The following is a 21,791-nucleotide window of genomic DNA, read 5'->3' on the forward strand; positions in this document are numbered from 1 at the left end:
TGGAGGAAAGGCTGCATTGCTTGTAGGCTTAGAGCTCTTCAGCAGGCCTCAGTCCTCCAGCCTCAGCTGGCATCACAGTGAACAGCCATTGAGTACCAGTGCAGCCAGATGACAGACAAGACAGGTGATAGTGAGGAATGCTTGCAGCAAATGAGCCCCACATTCACTCCAAGAGAAGGCTAGGAAGGTCCCTGGAGGAAGCTTCCAGCGGCAGAGGCCCTCCTGTGGCCCTCATCTGGTCGGATCCCTAGATCCACCCTTCTGTACTAGTCCCTGACCTACCTCATGCTTGGGCCTGAGCTGCAAGCTCAAAGCCCTAAAAAGGCAGGGAACACACAGCCTATCGAGCCCTGCAGGAGGAAGGGCCAGGGACTAACCCAGTCCCTTCTCATCACAGTTCCAACTACCCCAGGGAAGCCAAGGTGAGGACAAGGAGGGAGATGTCCAAGAGCACCAACCTAAGCAGAGAACCAGCTACCCTAGGGACTCCAGCTGCCAACACAAGCTGTCCATGGAGGCAGCCCCGGCTATGGTGCTGGCATCCCAGCCACCCCCACCATTCCTTTCCCAGCTGGCTTATGCCCACACCTCTACATGCCTAATAGCTCTGGAAAGCTAAAAGCCAGCCAGCCAGGGAGCCAGGGAGCCAGAGGCCTCAGGGAATAAAGCTGGGGACAAAGTGGAGGCCTGTCCCTCCCCAGTGTCTAAAAACAACCTTCTCCCCCCCCCACAGTCATTCTCCCTTCTGATTTGTTTTGTTGAGTTTGTTTTTTTTTGGGGGGGAGGAGGTGGCTCCACCTGTCTTCTCGAAAATTCCTATCCTCCATCCCAAAACCTCAGTTTCCCTTTCTTTGGTCAAGGAAACTGAAGCGAGAGGCAGCAATGAACCAGCAGCTCAGTGTATGCCCAGACTCAGCACTGACATTCCTCCCCTGCTCTCCCTCATCACTGGGTTCCTTTTATCCAGAAGGAAAAAAAAAATGTTTCAGTTAAGAAGCCTCCCCTATCTCCTGGCTGTAAACAAGGGATGCAAGCTAAACAATGAGAAAAACTTCCTCTTCCGAGGAGGCCAGAAGGGTGAGAGGTGCTGTCCTGATTGGACCTCAGACTCTTGATCCATGAACAGGAGCAAAGGGTCCACAGGCATCCATAGAATTGGCTGTGGGGACGGGCAAGCTGGGTTGGGCAGGCTGAGCTACAAAGGATGGAGCCCAGAGAGGGTCCTCAACCCTAAGGGAGGCCATCGGGACACCTGCTGCCCTGTAGGAAGCCCCGCCCCCAGCGCTGAGTTTGGGAAAGTGTCAACCCCCATTGCCTCTCCCTCCAGGGAAAACAGGTTTGAGGAGGCCACAGGGAGGTCACCTGCTCCTCTCCTACCCCTCCAAAGAGGCTCTTGAGAACAACAAATGCCCTTGGCTTGTTCCCCACCCCCACCTCTACCCCCACACACTAGCTGTTATACAAGCTATTTAGTGAAGCCTGACAACACTGCAGTATTTGCAAAGAGGGAAACTGAGGCCTGCCCTTGATCTCAAATCTCAGATTCTGTCATCTCAGCCCACCACCTCCAACAGCTGAGAAGGCTATGCTAGGCTACTCAGGGCAGGGTCTCAGAACACCTATCATGGAGACCACTCCTTGTCCTCAGACAATAAAGACCTGTGACACATGCAATCCTCTCCCCTTACCCCTGTGTCCTGTGACCACTGGGTCTATTCAGCCTTCGAGGAGTTAATCACAGGGCCAAGCAGAGTGGCCAAGAGGAAGCACTTCACAACAGCAGGGCAGGAAGCAGCTGCGGCAGACCTGGTAGTCAGTCAGCTATGGGTGCCAGGGAGAAGTAGATGCAAGGGCTCTCTACACCCCAGTGCAGGCAGGGAGGGTGACCCTGTGAGTCCCCACCCACACACCAAGCCTGAAGCCACAGCTCTGACCCCCCATTCCAAGCCCCTATTCCAGAGCCAGAGAATTCCCCAACTCTAAGACTCCCAGGACCTTAGCATCCCCAGAGACCTTAAAGGTCATCTTTCTCACCACATCTCAGCGCAGGAATCCTTCCACAGTGTCCAGCTTGTCCGAACTGCCCCCTTGGGACAGGCCACTCATTACCTTATACCAAAGGCCACCCTCTTGCTGACCAGCAAGAACTTCTGGAAGCTCCTGGTTAAACCCTCATTCTTCTAAGACAAACCTCCATCATCCCTAATCCTCCCTTGCTCACTGAATGCAATGTGTCAGTGCTGGGTGCTCCCGGAACAGCAGCAGACTCCTCCCCAGTCTCCCAGGCACTTCATCTCACCCACACAGGGCTCTGCTTTAGGGCTCTAAGGGAGGTAAGTTACACAGTATGTTCTGAAGGCCAGAAAAAGAGGGCCAGAAGTTCAAGACCAGGACTACGGGAGTCTGAAAGGTTTGTAAGCTATTTCCTACATTACCCAAAAATCCTCAATTTCACATCAAAGCTCTTCACCCCAACTCATACCCTACCTCCCCTCCTCCTCTCAACTCCTTCTCCATAGACCTTATTGAGAGCCCAGTGTTGGTACGGTGGAGGGCTCCCCAACCCTGCTTTGGGCGAGAGGGGTTGGAGCTAGGTTTAGGGGCTGTAATAGGCTTTGAGTCTTGGGGGAGAGCTGGGGTCTGGGAGACAAGAGCTGCTGCCAGCTGGCAAGGGCAGGAGGTACTGGAGGCCAAGTCTGAGCCACAATGGTCCCCACCCCACCTCCAGGCAGCTTCAGGAAGGGGAAAGGGCCCTCCCTCCCACCTCCTACCCCACCTCTGCTAGGCCACACGGAAGGTCTTCCAAGAGAGAAGCCCCCATCCCCAAAGATGGTAACCCTACTTTGCAGCTGTCCCTCCTATTCCCAACCACAACTGCCTTCCTGGCCTCATGAGCCTAGAAACTTCCCCAACCAGTACCCATCCTGTCCCCTAACCCCATCCCACACCCCTGCTGAGAATACAGCAGGCTTCTCTGCCTGGCCCCCCTCCCAACATCCCCTTTCAGTTTCCTATAATAGGGCAGAGGCCAGCCTAAAAACATCTGGGCAGGCAATACTGGCCCTGGTCCTGAGGTTAGCTCTGGGTGGCTTCTCCAAGCTTGGCAAGGGGTAACAGACAGGAGACCAGTGCAGGGGGAGCATGTGTTCATTAACCACCTGGATTAGACATTTCTGACCAGAGGGGTGAGGAAGGAATGAGCCTACTGACTGGGGGAGGGGCACATATGCCAGCCTGTACCCATGGCAAGGGGACATGGGGGGGGGTGGAGTGATGTTAGAGCTTTTAACTTTAACCGCCTGCAGCCAGGCCCTCCCCTGAAGTGCCCGCACAGATCTTGGTGAAAAAGAAAGAGCCCCCAAAGAGAGGAAGGTATCCCAAAGAAGTACCAGTCTCTGGCAGAGAAAAGATCCATCCCTTCTCACAGTCTTCCGCCTACTAGACCCTGCAATGGACATGGAGTAAGCAGAGACCCTCTCCTCTATCTCCTTGCCTCTGGTGGTCCCTCCCCACTCCCTGTAGTATAAAGCCTCGCTAACACCAGCAACTTAGCAACACTCAAAACTCTTCCTGAAGCTGGCTCAGCACTTGCAGTGACAGCCGCGCCCCAAACATCCCTGGCAGACCTCAGGAACATCTGACAGGAGCTGGGCTGACAAGTTGGTCCTAGAGGGGCTAGCTTAGCCTCCAAGTGTGGCAGGGGAGGGACTGACCTCACCTTCCCCAAGTTCTGGCTCTGAAGCCAGAGCATGGTCCAAACATCAGTGCCCACAGACTGCTGGGCTGTATCCCTTGCACCCTTGCGCATTCACACACTCACAGACCGCACCCGCTCACCTTTCCAAACAAGAAGCCACTGGGTGGCAGGCCAGGGCGATGGGAAGTGGCAGGGCCCCGGCAGCAGGGCTGGCAGGACGCTGGTAGCTCCCAGGAAGGTGGCGGTGAGTGAGCTGGCCGACAGGGCAGAGGTAGTAGAGCCGGGTCCCAAAGCCGCTGCTGGGAGCGAGTGAGCGCGCTCAGGGCGCTGCCGGCTGCCTCCCAGGCGGGCGGCCTGGGGCACCGCCTCCTTCCCGGAGTCAGCGCTGGCCCCCCACCGCCGCCTCCTTTAACCCCTGCTACGCTCTGCTGCACCAACTGTTCCACCAGGCCCTGCACCATGGTGCACCTGGGCGGGCCAGCTCTCCAGCAGCTTCCCGGGGAACAGGCCAGAGGGCTTGGAGGGCAGGGGTGGGAAAGAACAGATAAGAATCAAGATGCCAAGAAGTCTATAGGAAAGATACAGCTTGTGAGGTCACTGCCAAAGGGTTGATGAGTGGTGGTTCTGGTGGTGGTAGTGGTCGTGGTGGTGATGATGATGATACAGAAGAACAAGCTGCAATTCCAAAACGCTTGGGTACCAGCTACCAGCCATCTCCCTTCTGAACCTGCTTTTTCCTTGGCTGTCAAATGTGACATGATAATCCCTGCTTTTTTTTTTCCCCTCCCCTGGAGTGAGTTAGGACATATGTGATTCAATATTCAAAAGTCAGTGGAGCAGAATTCCAGTTCACAAAAGGCATGTTTCCACTCTCTTTAAAATGCATCCAAAAAAAGAAAGATGGACATGTCCTACAGTCGGGCCTTTACCCTGGGTTCTGTTTGCACACCTCCCATGAACACCAAGACTGTGGCTAATCAGATCCCTTAAGTGAAAGGGCAGAGCGTTTGCTCAGAATTTATGCACAGGATCTTGTATGGTTGATTTACAGATAAGATCTCAGATAGCCCAGGCTGGGCTGGAGCAGCTGCCTATGACCTTGATCTTCAAGTCTTTCTGCCTCCAGCTTTCAGGTGCTGGAGTTACAAGCAGGGTCCACCATAATGGGTTTTATTGAACCCAGGACCTCCTACGGGCTAGGCAAACTCTCTTCCATCTGGGGATGGGGCTCATCCCTAGCTGCTCCCACTCGTATCTACTTTGACTTCCCTCTGGAACACTTGTAAAACCTACGACTGTATAAATGCTCTCTGTAAGTAGTAGTTATGCTGGGCTGTCTATGGCGGAACGGCAACAGTATGAAGTCCATACTTGTTGCCAGTCAAAAGTTTCTTTCCAGATATTTTCAGTCAGCGGCTATTGACTCCACAGAGAAGAACCCACCAGTTTGGAGGGCTAATTATACACCAAAACATTTTCTGAATCTAGAGGGCCCACCATACAATCAGTACAACTTTCTGTATCTGTGAAATGTGTTTATACTAAAAATAATGAAAGGAAAAAGCGTTTGGCAAGTTTGGATCACCATAGAAATGACAGATGCAGGCAGGAGTCTCCTGAAAATGTTATGGTTAACTTTTTTTTTTTTTTTTTTTGAGACAGAATCCCACTGTGCCCCCCTGGATAAAACTTGCTGTACAAACTAGGCTGGCCATAACTCACAGGTCTCTACCCCTGCCCCTACCCTCACCTCCGCCCCCACCACCTGCCCCAAGTGCTAGGGATATCCCTGGAATCCCCTGGAAGAGATTCTCAGGGAGGGATTGTCTACATTGGGTAGGCCTGTAAGCATATCTGTGGGGGATTGTCCTAATTAAGCTCACTGATGTGGGAAGATCCAGCTTATTATGGGACGCTGTTCCCTAGGCTGGAGTGCCTGAAATATATAAGAATGGAGAAATCAACAGTGCCAAGCACAAGCAAGCAGACAAGCAAGGATCCATACATTTATTTGTTCCTCTCTGCTTGGGAGTATGGATGTAATGTGACCAGCTGTTTGAAGTTCCCACCTTGATTTCCCCTGCAACCTCCAGCGATGGATTCCTCTTTCTCCCATAGGTTGAGTTTTCTTGGGGTATTTTTTCACAATAAAGGAAATTAAACTAGGACAGAGGGACACGGTCATTTGTCACACACCCACTCCGTGCTAGACACTTGAAGAGCGCTCTACTTTCATTCATCCCGTTATCACAGCTGAGGACAAGAGCCTGAAGTATTTGGGTAACATGACCTGTCAGAGGTCAGGCAGGACAGGCAATGTCAGGAAGGAACTTGAGCCTGCACTTGCTAACCCTGGTCCCAAGCCCCTCCAAGGTGTGTGTGAAAAGTTCCGGCCTTTCCCATCTGAGCTAAGCACTCACATTCCAGAGCCTTGGTTTCCTCTGATGTGCATAAGTTTACATCCAAAGGACATTATGATACTTTTATTCATTCAGCCAAATCCCACCCAACCCGGCCCCTCCTGCCCTGCTTCAGTTCACACCTGGAGTAGAATGGCAGGGGGCACCCACGGGAGGGACAAGACTCCAGAGCACCTGAAGTCAGAGCCCCAAGGACCATCCTGTACTTCAGTAACAATAAAACATCTTGGGAATAGATGAGAAGGGATGCCTCCTCAAGAACTTATATTGGAAGGGCAAAGAGAGGCAATATCACCTTTCCTCTAGTCCCTCTCTCCTCTTTCCTCCAGAGAAGAAACCCTCCCCACAACTGCCCAAAGAGAAATAGAGTTCAAGTTCCCATATCCCCAACCCAGCACGTCAGAACTCACATCCTGATGGTACCCTCAGTTTGTCAGTGTGTATATGCTGGATGACAGGCCAAGAAAACAATGAACTGTATGGAGACTGATCTCCTCACCAGCCCCATACCAAGTCTCCCACTCACTGCCTTCACTCTGGGTCAGAGGTGTCCCTGGATCACTCAGCCTGCCTATTTCCTATTCTCCTACCATCACCCAGACTTAGGGCCCTTCTGGAGCTTGGGTAGCACTGTCCAGTTAAGGAGTTAGAAGATCCCATCTTAATTCCAGCTGTCGTCTCCTCTGTTCATGGGTAAGTATCATACACATAGAAACCCATTCATATTTTCAGGTCCCAGAAACTCCCTTCTCCTTTATACCCACACCACAGTCTCTCGCCAAGTCCCAGGGCCAAGTGTGGTCCCAGCTCTCCCTCAGACAATTCCAGGAGCTCTGGGAAACAGTTCCAGGCCTTCTCTTTCCATCTTTTACTTCCATACCCTTCTCATCCAGCTGTTGCCTCTTCTCCCTACCAGCATTCAAACACCACTTGGCTTACCACCTTTCTCCTCCATCAGCAACACAGCTCAGATGGGAACTCCATGACATGACCCCTTCCTTCTGGCTGGAAGCTGGGCAGCAATGCCGAACTTTAGCAGCTCTTGGGTAAGTACCCTTTTTGTGATCTCCAGTGCGGTTTCTTTTGTGGGCTGTTGTTTGCTTTTGAAGACAAGGTCTCATAAGGGCAAGCTGGCTTCAGACTTGCTATGTAGCCAGCGATGGCCGTCAATTCCTGATCCTTCTCTCTCCACCTCTTGAGTGCTGGAATTCCAGGTATACACCACCCTGTGTGGTTTCGCAGTGCCGGTGACCTAACCCAAGCAATCCTTCACTTCACACACACGGTAGGTGAGCACTCAGTCAACTGAGCTACATGCCTGCCCCTTCACTGCAGCTTCTATGGTCACTCGCTTAGGTGTCTTGCCATTCTGAATTCTGAACAGGACCCTCTTGAGAACAGAGAGTTGATTAAGCCCTGACCTTCATGGTGGCTCTTCAATCGCCTTCTCCTGGTCCTGCTGGTTCTACCTGTCCTCTGTCCCTATCTGACTGTAGGAATTACTTTCAGACTTTTATCAGGAAAAGGGTGCGCAGGTTGACAGCAGTGAGGTGGGAGGCAGCTCAAAGAAAGAAGGTGACACACCAAAGGCATTCAGGGAACAGCTTCATCGGTGGTGAGATGGCAACCTAAGAGGCAGCCGTGGGGCTGGAGGGCGAGGTAGGTAGTTGGCAGGGACTCCAGCACAGATAGGAGCTCTAGGGTCACTGTGCGCAACTGCTCTTGTGCCTCCCCACACCTGCACTCCCTGTGACTAGAGGGCAAGCAAGGTACTTAGGGGAAGCTAGGTGGTGGTAGCACACACCTTTAACCCAAGTACTGGGGAGGCAGAGGCAGGTGGTTCTCTATGAGCTTCAGGCCAGCCTGGTCTATAAAGCAAGTGCAGGACAGCCGAGGCTACGCATAGAAACTCTGTCTCGAAAAAAAAAAAAAAAAACAGAAACAAAAACAAAACTAAAAAAAGAAAAGAAAGGATACTTAGGAGACTCAAACAAATTTGTACTATCACTTAGAAAAACACTCCCATCCTCCAAAAAGGACCCTACCCTTCTCAAACTATATTATTACGCATGCTTCCTCTGTACCCTCCTGGTTTTTCCCTGTACCTCTCAGGTTGAGTGAAGAAAGGCCAATTTCTATTTTCCCTTTACTTTCTCTGCTTTATCCAACACCCAGCTCAAGCACAATGCGGTCACAGTGAATGTGAAATGAATGAATGAATGAGTGAATGAATGATGGAGATGGCCTGATGGATGGTCGGCTAATAATAAAGAGGGCACTTGAAAACATCTAAGTTGCACAGCACCCCGACAAGATCACTCGGCAAATGTTTCTCTCTGCAGCTGCACAACTGCAGAAAAACCAGAGTCTGTGAAGATAAGGGAAGCATCGCATTGATACACAGAGGCCCCAGACATCTCCTGCCTTTCCCCAGATCTACAGCAGCCTACAGGCCCCTCCGAAATGCCCGTCCTCCTCCAGCTAGTCTCTGCATTCTGTGGAGGTTTCTCTACCTCTGCCCAATAGCAACTCCTCTTTCCCAGCCTACCTGCTTCCATACCTGGGCAGAACCTCAAACTCAGAGTTCCTAGAAACCATTGCACCGGAGCTGAAGGACTTGTGAGGAAAAGCTGGCTTTCTTCCTGATTACCATCCCATAGTAAAGGCACTTTCTGAAAAAAGTCTACTGCTCCTTTTTGTTTTTGTTTTTGTTTTTTTTTTCCTCCCCATTGCTTCTCCGAACTGCCTAGGTCTTCCCGGCCTCCCCTCCTCCAGGCCCAGACCAAGGTTCCCAGGGTTTCCCAGCCCCCCTCAAGCCAGCCGTGCCCTTTCTCTCCTCCCTTTCTCACATCCCCAAGCCCGGATTGCACATCTGGTTCCAGTTGTGGTCGGTCCATTCAGGGGCAGGCCTGGAGGTTTCTCATAAAACTGAATAATAACCAGTGTCGGAGCCCTGTGGAGTAGGGGGAAGGGAGAGCAAGAGGCTTAGTGTGAGGGTGGGAGATGGGGTGACAATGGAGGTAAGAAGACCAGACCCCAGAAAGGAGCTGGCAGTGCCTGGCACCTAACAGGGCCCATAGGTTGCTTGTTCGCTAAAGACAGGCCATAGAAAGATATGGGCATGGAAGCTGGGAGCAGAGAGAGGGATACAAAGAGGGGGTCACAGAAAGCTGGAGGGGAGAAAAAAAAAAAAGGGACAGAACTGTGGGTGGAGCAACAGAAAAGCCATTGAGAAGGGCAGGGAGAAATGAATGGCCTGTGTCAGACCAGGTGCTAAAACAGGCATTTCCACTGGAAGAAGAGGGGACAACAGAACAGGGGATAAAGGACACAAGAAACAAAGAAAGTATAAGGACAGAGATAGGATACAGCTGGGTCAAGACCTAATTGCTGAATGCAGTGCCCTGGCTTCACAGCCCCAGATCCACAATGGTCGGCCACCCCAGAGCTGTCTTCATATGTCCTTTCGCTGCGCTTTAATCAGCATCTAGCAGCTGTCTACATGGAGCTTTCTCCCCAATGTCACATACACACTGTGAATTTCTATGGATGCCACAGGGAACTCTGGGAAGTGGCTAGGATCCTGTCTGGTCTTAGACCTGAGCTCAGAGCCCTTCTGTAGGACTAGCCAGCAGCTGAACACAGCTCTGTCACCAGAGAGCACAACTGGGAACTCTGGAGGGTGCCTGCTCTGTGACCCACGCACACACATCCTCAGTCTCTCATAGGAGAGAGCACCTCCAAAATCTTCCCGTGATGGGGAAATTACCCATTCTAACCCCTGAGCCCCACTCTCCCCTCCATCTCTGACTCTGAGAGGGCAGAGACTGACACGCAGGTCCCAAACAGAGGACACACTTAGGTATAGCTCCCTTCCTTCAAGGGACACGGGGAAAGGGACTGCTCTGGGCTCTGACTTGTGAACCGCTCAGCTGGCCGCAAGCCAGACTCCAGGATCAGCCGCCACACCAGTCACTGTCTGTGCATTTGAGCTGGGCCCTTCCCTCTGTGGCTAAGAATAAGTCTGGACTATCCTCCAGGAGGCTTTTGTCAGCGTCACCCCTGAGAGAACTCTTGCCAGGGGCCCGTCAGAGGTAACCCCTAAAGCCACATCTACACCACTGTCCCCAAGAGTCCCTTTCTTCTTCCCTTCCTGTTGCTGAACTTTCACTTATTTGTTCCTTAGAGCCAGCACTCAGCTGTATTTGCATCTTATTTAAATATAATTTGCATCACCTATAGGAATCACAGAATTACACTTGCGGGGGGGGGGGGGGGGCAGATGCTTTCCTAGACTCATGTGACAGACAGCATGGGCAGGAGACCCACTGGGAAGATGCCTGCCCACTGTTCTTCCCCAATACACACAGTTTCCAGCCAGGAAGAGCACCTGGATTCAGCAGCTTCAGGGCCCAGGGTAAATAAAGATTTTGTGCCTCCTAGCTACAGCCTCCTCACCCAGTCTCTCTGATGGTCTCCAAGGCCCGCTGGATGCTCTTGGAAGCACATCTCTAAGCAGATATTAGTCCTTGACAAAAGTCACAGCACATAACCCCTCAATCCCATCCCCATTTTTCTTCTCTGAGAAACTCAGCTTTAAGGCTGGGAGGTTCCCGGGGGCCTCCCTATCTCTAAGGCAGAATTCCTCGCAGGCATCCCCTCCCTTCTCTAGGGGCCCCTCCCTTTCTAGAAAAGTCTCTTGCCTGAATCTGGACCCTTCCATGGAGCCTAAGACCCCTCCCTCCCACAACCACACCACCCCTAGGCCCATAGTCTAAGGAACCCAGGCTAGATGGGTGGAAGTTCCCAGCCCCAGGAAGGTGTTGGCAGGATCATGGTGACATTCTTGGAGATGGAAAACCTAGTGGATTCCTACCCAGCAAAGGGGTGCTGATTAATAGATCACTGTCAACTTCCTGACTTGCCAAAGGGCTCTGTCCTCTGCCCTGGCTTGTTCAACATACTTATCAGTAATGAGGCTGAGATGTGGGAGGGACACACAAGGGGTAGGGCAAAAGGGAAAAAACTAAGACACCAAATTGAATTTAAAAAACTAAACTGACTTTATACCTGGGCCGGAACTAAAAAGAGAACTTTCCTCTTGGGTTACTGCCCTCAACAATGGCGCAAAACTAATAACAAACACTGATAATAATTCGTTCCAGGAAAGTTCAACAATTTAGGGCAAAAAGAAGTTCAATTTTGCTAACAGTAGGGTGTGACTGCCCTCAAAGATGCCAGTACTTTTGAGCGCATTCATAGAACCACAGAGTTTAGATCCAAAAAGGTGAAGGTTCCATATGACTCTCTGTTCATCAGCCACCTGAAGAAATGTCAAGTTCTCCTTTGTGCACAGCACCAGAGCATAGCCAGAGGACTACTAAATATCGGGTGGATAAGAACACAAGGACTGCTCTTTTATTTCAGGTGACAAAGAAAAGATGAAGGCACATAATCAGATATATGAAGATGGCCTTGGGAACGGGAGGCAGGGAGGTCTCCATCTCTAACCACCTCCTGTCTCTGCCCAATATCTGTGAACCCCTAACCTGGACCCAGTTCCAGTCCCTAGTGACTGCCCAAGAGGCAGGAAAACCCAGGAGCAGCTACTATGAAGGGGACAGTCCTGTAACATGGCCAGGCCTGTGGGCAGTGCTTTCTGGCCACACCACACACTGACCTTTAACCAGAATGGCTGTTGGGCAGAAGGGAGGGGAGGTGGTCCAGATGGTAGCTGAGCACTTGGCTGGCACATGCTGTCCCAAGAAAGCCATTGCATTAGCCAACTGACCTCTCACCTTCAGGGCTTCCACTGGTCCCTCCTCAGTAGCCACATGGGGATTGGCTCCAGCTGGACCTTCATCCAAGTCTGAAGTTACCCACTGGCCCCAGCCCAAGCGCTTGGTGACTCTCCCTCCTCGTCTCCTCTCCTTCCTCTGCCCCTCCTAGTTCTTCTCTAGTGCATTGCCTTCACCCTTCTCATTCTCATGCATTAATTCCATTCTCCTCATCCCACCTTCCTGACTCAAAATGACCCTCAGCCCTCCAGGGTCCTACTCAAGACCTTACTCTAAGCTGGATATCCAAAGCTGCTGCAGGTGTTAATAAGATCTCATTTTTAGGGCTGGATAAGATTGGAGATTTCTCTCCTGAGGAATTTGTTTGGGTTTACCCTACACAAAGTAATAGTCACTTTCCTCCTTGAACTACGATGCCAACCCTCCTGACATGGGAGATTCAGGGAAATCTAGCCCTGGCCTGGCACTGGAGGGCAGAGCTCAGGCTTGGATATTGCATGGAGTGCCTCGAAAGCCTACCTACCTATTTAGGGCCTATGTGACTCCAGGCAGGTTATTCAACTGCTCTAAGCATTGAGTGCAGGGTCTGGGTCCTCCCCTCTCACAGACACGATAACTACCCTCACCCTGGAAACATGACTTCTCCCTATCTGTCTGTCTGCCTATTTATGGCTCTATTTATGTGTCTATCATCTATCATATACCCATCATCTATATATGTATTTATCTATCATGTATCGATATATCATCTATCTACCTATCTGTCTGTCTGTCTTCTGTGTGTCTGTCTGTCTATCACTTTGACCCTGTTCAAGGAATGTTCTAATGTGCTTTTCAGATGTCTGACTTCATGGCTATTCATTCATTCTAAGGCCCTCAACAGCCCTATGGGTCCTGGGCATGACAGCAACCAGATATCCAAGACTTGGGAGGCTAGAACAGGAGGATTATGAATCTGAAGCCAAGCTAGGCTACCTAATGAGACCCTATTAAATTGGCAGAAACTTTAGGGACCAGTGTGCCTTGAGGACAGTAGCTTTCTCTGGTTTTTGCTCAGAGAGTTCTACAAGCAACTCTCAGAACCTGTGAGGATGATGGATGGATGGATGGATGGATGGATGGATGGATGGATGGATGAACAAGGGCCTCTAGAGCACAAAATCCCTGCAAATCTTCACAAGAAACCACACCTAAACACACGCATGCACACTGTCTCCAAGGAGAGTTGCTCCACAGGCTGGGCATCCCTGCTTAGCTTTCTTAATTTCTGAATCTTCTCACAGTCCAATACTCAACTGTCCCTCTGGTTTGACCCCTCTCCAGTTGACTCTTATTTATTCATTTATCCATCCACCCCTTCATTACAGGCCCTGAGAGTTGCTTGTAGAAGTTCAGGCCACCAAGCAAAGCCAGAAAGACCCACTGTCCTCATGGCAGGAGACCCTGGAGAGACAGACACACAGAAGCCAAGGCACATGCACTGCACAAATGGTAGAAAGGGAAAAGAAGCCTTTGGCAAAAGGATCCCTAAGATCTTAGAAGCCCCTTAGACCTATGCATTAATATCTACTCACCACAGACAGAAACTGGTATGAACCAGATCATGCCTTAGTCTGACTCCCCTCACTTGATGTGGACACTGCCCTGAGCTCACCTCGCACAGCTGAGGGACTCACTTAGAGCAGAAGCCACTTGCCCAAAGTCAGTAACCAGGACATGCCAACCAGACAGTGGAGGTAGGATTTGACCTCAAGACCAAACTCTCAGTTTGGCACTATATAATCTCTTAAGGTGTCAGAGATAGCATCGTGATGCAGTTTCCATACTAACTACCACCATACACAGGCATGCTCATGTGCTTGCACGCACACACACACACACACACACACACACACAGTGGCATTGTGACAATGCCCAAACTCCAGACTGTCAGCTTGTTCTTCCACAAGGATAACTTGACATCACTTTCAAACACTTGACTTTTACCCTAGTCAGCTTAAAGAAGGCCAGAGAGTGATTGCAATAAAGAAAAAGTACCTCCTCCCCACAAGTGCAATACAGCTTGGAGTGACTGCTTGGAAAATGGCTCTTCATGTCACCAATAAGACCAAAGACAGGGCAATAGGGTCCCCAAACCCTAGAAGATGTTCAGCAAGCAAACCCCAAGGCTACTCAATCAGAATTCAGGCCAGCCCTACCCATATCAGAAGTTGAAATTGAGGCCCAAGGAAGATGAATTAGTCCTAGTGGACTCCAGGAAAGATCTCTCTGGAGCCTTAATGTGGGACAGATTAGGGCCTCCATACTCTACCAGTCTAAAGACGAGGTGTTGGCCCCACCTGTAGTAGAAACAGGAGCCTCACAACAAGGAGAAACAATAGGGCTAGTAGACCCAGGGAAGATAAAGGATGTTAGGGCCCCAGGACCAGCACATTCCAGCTTTCTGCAAGAGAACCAGCATGCAGCTAGGCAGGAAAGGCAAGGGGGCACATCTGGAGCCCCTCCTCTGGGTGCTTCTCCTCAGGGACCCTGTGGGTGATTGCTTCTTGGAACATTGTGTTCAGGCTGTGAGTCTTGGCTGGAGCAGTCTCCCCTGGTACATCTCCAGCTGCCTGTTTAATAATGTACAGCCAACCAGCCATTAACTGAACATTTCAGAAAAAAAAAAAAAAAAAAAAAAAAGTCAGTGGTTGTTTTTGTTGGTTTGGTTTGGAGGGGGTGTTTTGTTTTGTTTTTCTCCCTTCTTCTCGGTAGTTAGTAGTGATTGTGAAAATTGTGTTTCCGGGGAGAGGCTGACCTCCAGAGCTGTTGCAGACCTCACCTGCTTCTGCCCTCCCCAACCCTGACCCACTGTGCCCAGGCGCCAAAGTGCCTGCTCCGCCTCCACTGTGCTGGCGACACCCTGGCCTGCTCCCTGGAGACAGAACGTGGGAAGTTCTGGCAGGACTGAGCCAGGACAGAGGAGCTGGACTCTGAGGGGGGCCCAGTGCTTCCGAGGAATTCCAGAACTGTCTGGTCAGAGTTGAGAGCAGAAGGCGGAGGTTGGCAGCCCCGCCAGGTGTGAAGAGCTAGATGACCAAGTTCTTGTGGCCTGGCCTGGGGAGAGCAGGGATATTGCAGCCTCCTCCTTGGTTTTTCTCCTGGGCACTAGCTCTGTTCTCTGAGTTATGACCCACAGTGGATTCAGAGCTAGGAGGACAGTTAGAGCCAGACCAAAGCTTTGTGGGAAGCAGTGTGCTACCTAAGAAGATTCTAGGCTTGTTGTAGCCTGGGAGAAAGCCTGCCAAGCTCTCCTTCCTTCCCCAGGCTAGCAAGGTGCAGCTACCATGTAACCTGACCAGGGTGGAGAAGCATGATGCACAAAATCCAGGAGTAGAGCCAAATTCCTGTAGCTCTTCTCTGGTCCCCTTACACCCCACAGTCACGATTAGCTATCAGCAGAGAGTCCCTTACCCTGCCCAGGAATCCCAGCCAGAAAGTGAAAGCCAGAAAGTAGAAGCCAATGGTGATGGAGATGATGGAATGGTGACAGAGGTGGTGGTGGTGGTGATAATGGGGATGGAAATGGAGGCAGTGGTGGAGATGGAGGTGGTGACGGAGATGGAGGTGGTAATTTAGAGGTAATAATTTAGACAGAGATTGTGATGAAGGTGGTAATGGAGATGGAGTTAGTGTTAGAGAGAGAGGTAATGGAGATGGAGATGGTGATGGAGATGGAGGTGCTGATGTGGGTGACAGATAGTGGTGATGGTACTGTGGTGTGGTACTGTGGCATCATTCTGAAGTTCTGAATGTATTCCACACACTACATTTTCTAGAATTTTCCCAGTCAGTCTAGCAAGTAGGAACTGTGTCTATCACCATAATACAGATGAGGAAAGTGAGCATGGGCAGGTGAATTCACTCACCAATGTCACAAGCTGGTAAGTGACAGAGTCAGGCCATAGAGCAGGGCTCTTTTGTTTTACGTGTGTGTCCTTTATTTCTTTGTTAATGATGTAGTCTCATGTAGCTTTGAACTCATTTATCTGGCTGAGGATGATCTTGGACTATTAACCAGCCTCTCATCCCTAGGCCCCATGAAGCCCTCAAGTAGAGGACACTTGGTCACAGCCACACACCATCTCTCTCTCTCTCATACACATACACACACACCACGCACACACACACACTCATTGTGGCATGCATGTAAGCATAAATTCCATCACAATACATACAGCCCACACATTGAAATTCAAATACACACATACTTGCACACCGAGGTGTGGTAAAACATGCTACATATACATGCATAGTCATGCATAAAGGCCCCTCCCCAAAAAAGAGCCACAACGGCAGACATGCCCCCATAGGCACATGTGCGCACAGACACATACACAGGAATCATACACACAGGCAGACCCAGCCTCACGCTCCACCCCTGCACACACACTCACTGGCACACAAACATGCCTGAGAGTTTTATGCACGGTGGCTGGCCAGGCACAAGCACCCACGGGCTGTCTGGGCAGGCAGAGTTGGACAGGTGTCCAACATGCCCCCAGGGGGTTATTCCTAGGCGAGAAGGCTGCTGGCTAATAATACCGCAGTGCATTCCTGGCCGAGATAAGCAGCCCCAAGCATCCCCGGCACGTTCCGGCCTCCATGTCTCACCCCTGTGGATTCCACCCACCCGCAGCGCTGTCCTGGGGCAGCACAGAAGCCGGCGCCGGGACACAGACGCCTTGGCAGGGGCCTGCCAGGAATCCTCTTTCCTCACCAGGGTCCCTACGGTTGCCCAGGATCAGTTCCCCTCAGATAGACACATGGAGGGAAGGAGGAAAGAGGCCTGCATTCTTGCTGAGGAGAGGACTAGGGAAGGCGTTCTGTCCCCCACAGTCTGCTGGCGCCGTATTATGCCACCTCCACCGTATTATACCACCTCCAGTACCAGGGCAGAGCCTGGGCTCACGAAGACTATAGGAACCGCTCTCATGTGGAGTTACCATTTTATGCCATGGCCTCCTCACCATAGCCAATGCTACAGTTGTTACCATAGCCTCAGGTGACAGTGAAGGAAGAGACCCAGACTTTATCTAGAACTTCCAATTGCTCAGCCTGGCCTACTCTATGACCTCAAACTTCCCTTCCTCCCGGCAACTTTTGATGGACTGGGCAGGTGAGAGGCACTACTCTTTCTGGTAGAAAAAAAAAGTTTCTTGTAGGCCCAGGAACTTGGTGTTCAGCCACACAGCCCCTTGTAGTAAGTGCTAATCAAATATCAGTCACTGAGGGCTTGCTTGGGGGGAGCTTTGGAGCTGTCTCAAGGTGAAAGGGTGTCCCTGAACTAGGGCATAGAAAGACATAACCCTCATCCCTACCCCATCTCACCTCACAAGCCCTAAGGTCACAGAGAGTCTGAAGGAAACTTGGGAGCTATGAAGATAGGGGCTCCTCCGTCCAAATGAACAAGAGAAGGGACCATATCAAGAGCTGGGCCCTGGGGAATGAGGCAGAGTTTAGGGGTGCCATGAACTACAGTGCCCCAAGAAACAGAATGGGAATGGAATGATGGAAGTACAGAGGTCAACAAGAAGAAAAATGACAAGTATCTAAGGATGACAAAGGGACAAGCCAGACGGAAGAGAAGAAAAAGTGGGGAGAGAACAGAGCCTTGTTCCATGGAGGGGCATCTACAGGTATCTGTGGCCCTCATCCAGTCTCTTTCCTCCCTGTTGTCAGACTGGTCTTCTAAAAGCACACACATATGCGGGGAAGGGGCAAACAGGCAGACAGACAGACAGATAGATATCCAAATATCAAGCATCCACCCTGGTAACAGAGTGTGCCAGCTCTAGAGAAGATATTCTGATACTTCTCAGATAAGGACAGTATGGCCAGAGCAGCATGCCAGCTTTGCCAAAATTACCCAGAATCCTGGGGGTGGGATGAGGACCTGAGTGCACTCGTGTCCTCAGTTTCCCAAGATGAGACCATTCTGGCTAGCAGTACTAAGATGTAACTTGTCCTGAGCAAGGAAATGAGAGCAAGGAGGCAGGCTGAGGATCCCGTGGAGGGTGACTTTCCCAGCTCCAGGGACACCCATGGTGGATAAGGAGGATCAGACTGGCTCCCCAGCATGAGAGCAGCCTCCAGGCTGGAAGAGCAGGGGCAGGAATGGCAGTGAACTTGCAGAGGCAGAGGAGCATGCCACCATGGAAGCAGAGCTCAGACATGGGCTTCCGACACCATCCCCCTCTTGGCCAGTCCCATTCCCTGCAAAGCAGCTGGCTGTGCTTCTCAGAGCCGACTGACCCGGGGCCAGCCCCTCCACCACTGCCCACTGGTCATGCTCTAAGCAAGCCAGCATCCTTACATGGACATCTCGAGGACTGATGCTCATTGGATGAGCACCCAAAGCAGCAGGAGCTTCCCCTCCCTGCAGACTCCCCCCAAGGTGCTGCTCTATACCCACTCGTACTCCTCCAGGCAAGCACGGGAGGCTGGGAACAGGAAGAAGCCAGACATAGGTTCCCCATTTCAACATTTGAAAGTCTGCAGAGAAGCAGTGGAGGTAAGGGGCAGAGGAAAGCTGGGAAGACAACTACAAATTAGGATCCTGTGGGAGAAAGTGATCACACCTCATCAATAGACTGGCAAGTAGTTAAAGGCCATAACTCAGGTTAACATCACAGTAGACCTAGGTTCCAACTAGCATCCTTTCCAAGTCCTTCTGCTTGACCCAGAGCAACTGAGCAAGACAAGATGCTTTTAAGATAATCAGTGAAAATTGAACACAGACCTGGTAGAAGCTGATCTCAAGAAAGTATTATTAATGATGTTAACTGGGCTAATGGTATTACCGCAATGTTAAAATAAAAGGTCCTTATCTGTTAACAACACACACTGAAGTATTAAAGATGATATCATGTCTGGGGCTTGCTTTAAAAACACACTCCAGAAAAAAGTAAACAAATAAATGTGGGGAGGAGAGGGTTCTGACGAGAAGAAATAAGGGTTCTGACGAGAAGAAATAAAAACAGTACAAAATCAATCGTTGAAGCAGAAAGATCATAGGTCATTGTAAAATTTCTGCTACATTTGTATATGTTCTATATCACCCAGTTTAAAAAAAAAACAACAACAACAAAACACAGTAGTTTAAGTCCGGGGTTCATATTAGTTGGTAGAGTGCTTGCCTAGCATGCATGAAGCTCTGGGTTCTATCTCCAACCATGTATAAACTGGTCATAATCCTAGTGCTTTGGAAGTGGAGATAGGAAAATCACAGATGCAGGGTACTTGAGATCCTGTTTCAAAACCAACAAATAAAGAAGGACTGGAGAGATGGCTCAGGGGTCAAGAGCACCATCTTCTCTTCCAAAAGGCCAGGGTTCCATTCCCAGCACCCACATGGCAGCTCACAACTGTCTGTATCACCAATTCCAAAGGATCTGACACCTTCACACTAATGTACATAAAATAAAATAAAATTAAATTAATTATTAAAAAATACAACAAAAAGAATTTTCTCTCTTTCTCTCTCTTTCTCTCTCACACACATACACACATAGAAAGAGAGAGAGAGAGAGATTTTCACTGGATCCCATGCTGACTCTCAGGTACACTGAGGACATTAAAGAGAAACATGAGTCAATAATTTTAGTATAATATATAATATTATGTGTTTAGAAAGAAAATGCATTGTTGGGTGTGATGGCACACACCTCTAATCACAGCACTCTGGAGAAAGGCAGAAAGATCAAAGGCTCAAGTCCAGACCCTGTCTGAAAACACAAGACAATAATATCTCTCTCTCTCTCTCTCTCTCTCTCTCTCTCTCTCACACACACACACACACACACACACACACACGTAATTATTGAGTAAGCCACTAATCCTATCCCTCAGGATAAATGGAAAATAGAAAAGCCTTTTACAACACATGGCACTGATGTCAGTGTGCAACAGCCACCATTCTGTGGGGAAAGAGATACACCTGGCTAGCTATAGCTGGGATACCCACAAATTCCCTTGAGTTCCCCATATCTACACACAGACAGGTCCCCTCTACTTAACCCCTCACTTGCACCCGGAACATGCAAGCATATGGTTTTACCAGGGTCATGAGCCATACAGGGGAGACCAGTGGCTAGGCAGTTACACAAAAAGTAAGGAAGTGACTATAATCCCCACTGCCATTTATCCAGAGCAGACCCAACTCTCAATCCATCACCTCCAGTCCCCAAACCTCTCTCTCAAAAAAAAAAAAAAAAAAAAAAAAAAAAAAAAAAAAGCCATTGTAGCTATTTCACAGTAGAGGGAGGCCCCCAGGGCCTGGGCAACAAAGCTAAAATTTAAACTTATCTCTCTAGTGTTGGAGGAACCTTGCAGGCAAAAGTCAGAAATTAGTGTAACAAGAACCAAATATCCAGGGGGAGTATGCTTCTTTGGATATGACAAGAAAGATGACAAGAAGGAAGTGACCTGTGGGAGGCAGACGAGCGAGAGAAAGACAGAAAGACTGAACCATACAGGCTTGGAGAATCTAGAAGGCTACTACCCAAATGGGGAAAGTCAGCAGAAAGAGGAAGGGAGGTTAGAAGTTGGGGGGGAGGAGACTGGAAGTTAGGAAGGAAGCCTAACATCCAATGCCCAAGGGACACCAGGCTAAGCAAATCTGGCCTTCCATTATAGCATCTTCTCTCAGGACGGTGGTCCTGAGTCTGGTTTGACATAGGCAAGTGACGTTAGCATCACTGAAGTCCTGTCACCACCCACTCCTTAGCTGGGTGCTCCTGGACAAGCTGCTTTACTTCTCCGAGCTTTAGATACCCCTTCCTCTTGACTGTATCTTTTTTGTTCATGATAAAACTGCAATAATGTAAAAAATAGCAACTTTCTCATGGGAGTATTTTGAGCATTAGTTGACACAATCTATAGAAAGTGGTTAATATGAAACGTGGTGCCTGGTGCTTACTAAATAATAAGTATTTCTATTATTACTATGATTAATATTCAGATCTAGGCTATCTCAGAGCCACCTTTGTGCCCTACAGCACTCTGTCCTCTGCACAGACTGGCTGAGAGGATCCAGAAGGGTAGACAGCAGCCTCAGACAGGACCAAGGAGGCAGCTAGATACTCTGAGGGTAGAGGGTGGCCCTGGCCTCCTCAGCTTCAGGAATGTGAGGCGGCTGGTGGAGGGGTGGGGGGACATGCCTGGACGCTGAGGTCAGGCAATGTGTGTTTTTATTGTCATCGTCATCCTCACGTGTGAGCCAGAGAGAAGGGGGGAGGGGACAAGGGAACACTGTGTACAGCTACTCTATCCAGCCCCCATTCAGCCCTAGACCAGGATCCAAGGGCCCCACCAGACTTCTTCGGACTCCCCAGTAAGAAGGTTTCAGCTTATACAGGACCTAGCCAGGAGTAGGGCACACACGCCACACACACACACACCATGCCACACCACACCACGCCACACCACACCATTCACCAGGCCCTTCACAGCAGGCCAGCATGACAGGAAAGATTTCCATTGTTCCTGTCTCACAGATGAGAAAAAAAGAAGCTGGTACAGTCAAGCCTGCTGCCCAGAGATGCTCACAGACAAGACTCGCATCTCCCAGTCACCAACCCTGAGCCTGGGCTCTCAGAAGGACACAGGAATGGACATGATAGCTACATGCTCTTTTGGGTCAGTACCAGCCAGCAAGGACTCCAGGACTCTCCATTCAGCCCGTCACTGCCTCTAAGACACAAATATCCCCAATGCAGGATGGCTCAATCGTTCCTTGGTCAACACCCCTAACACTCTGGAGATCTCATTGAAGAGGACCCAGCAGTACCTTAATGCCTTGGGTCCCCTCAGGCTCCTCCCATAGGAAGGTCTACC

The 21,791-nt window shown here is 50.2% G+C and overlaps 1 protein-coding gene and 1 long non-coding RNA gene across 14 annotated transcripts in view; one reads left to right on the top strand and one right to left on the bottom strand.

The window, feature by feature from the left end:
- Positions 1 to 21,791, bottom strand: part of Tns1 (tensin 1) — a 207,111-nt gene that overhangs the window by 118,579 nt on the left and 66,741 nt on the right. For 3 of the 13 annotated variants that reach the window (XM_060368607.1, XM_060368609.1, XM_060368605.1), the window contains exon 1: positions 3,838 to 4,039. The exons of 5 other annotated variants lie outside the window; for them this stretch is intronic. The gene's annotated coding sequence lies outside the window, so the exon portion shown is untranslated. Of the gene's footprint in view, positions 1 to 2,034; positions 2,317 to 3,837; positions 4,041 to 21,791 lie in introns of those variants that run through there. 5 more of the 13 variants (XM_060368602.1, XM_060368604.1, XM_060368615.1 and 2 more) reach the window with 3 other exon arrangements.
- Positions 6,923 to 8,780, top strand: LOC132648090 (uncharacterized). Its single transcript, XR_009586468.1, has 3 exons — positions 6,923 to 7,163; positions 7,318 to 7,402; positions 8,460 to 8,780. It is a non-coding gene; the product is annotated as an uncharacterized LOC132648090 (long non-coding RNA).

This window comes from Meriones unguiculatus, chromosome 15 (assembly GCF_030254825.1).
Source record: "Meriones unguiculatus strain TT.TT164.6M chromosome 15, Bangor_MerUng_6.1, whole genome shotgun sequence".
NCBI lineage: Eukaryota > Metazoa > Chordata > Mammalia > Rodentia > Muridae > Meriones > Meriones unguiculatus.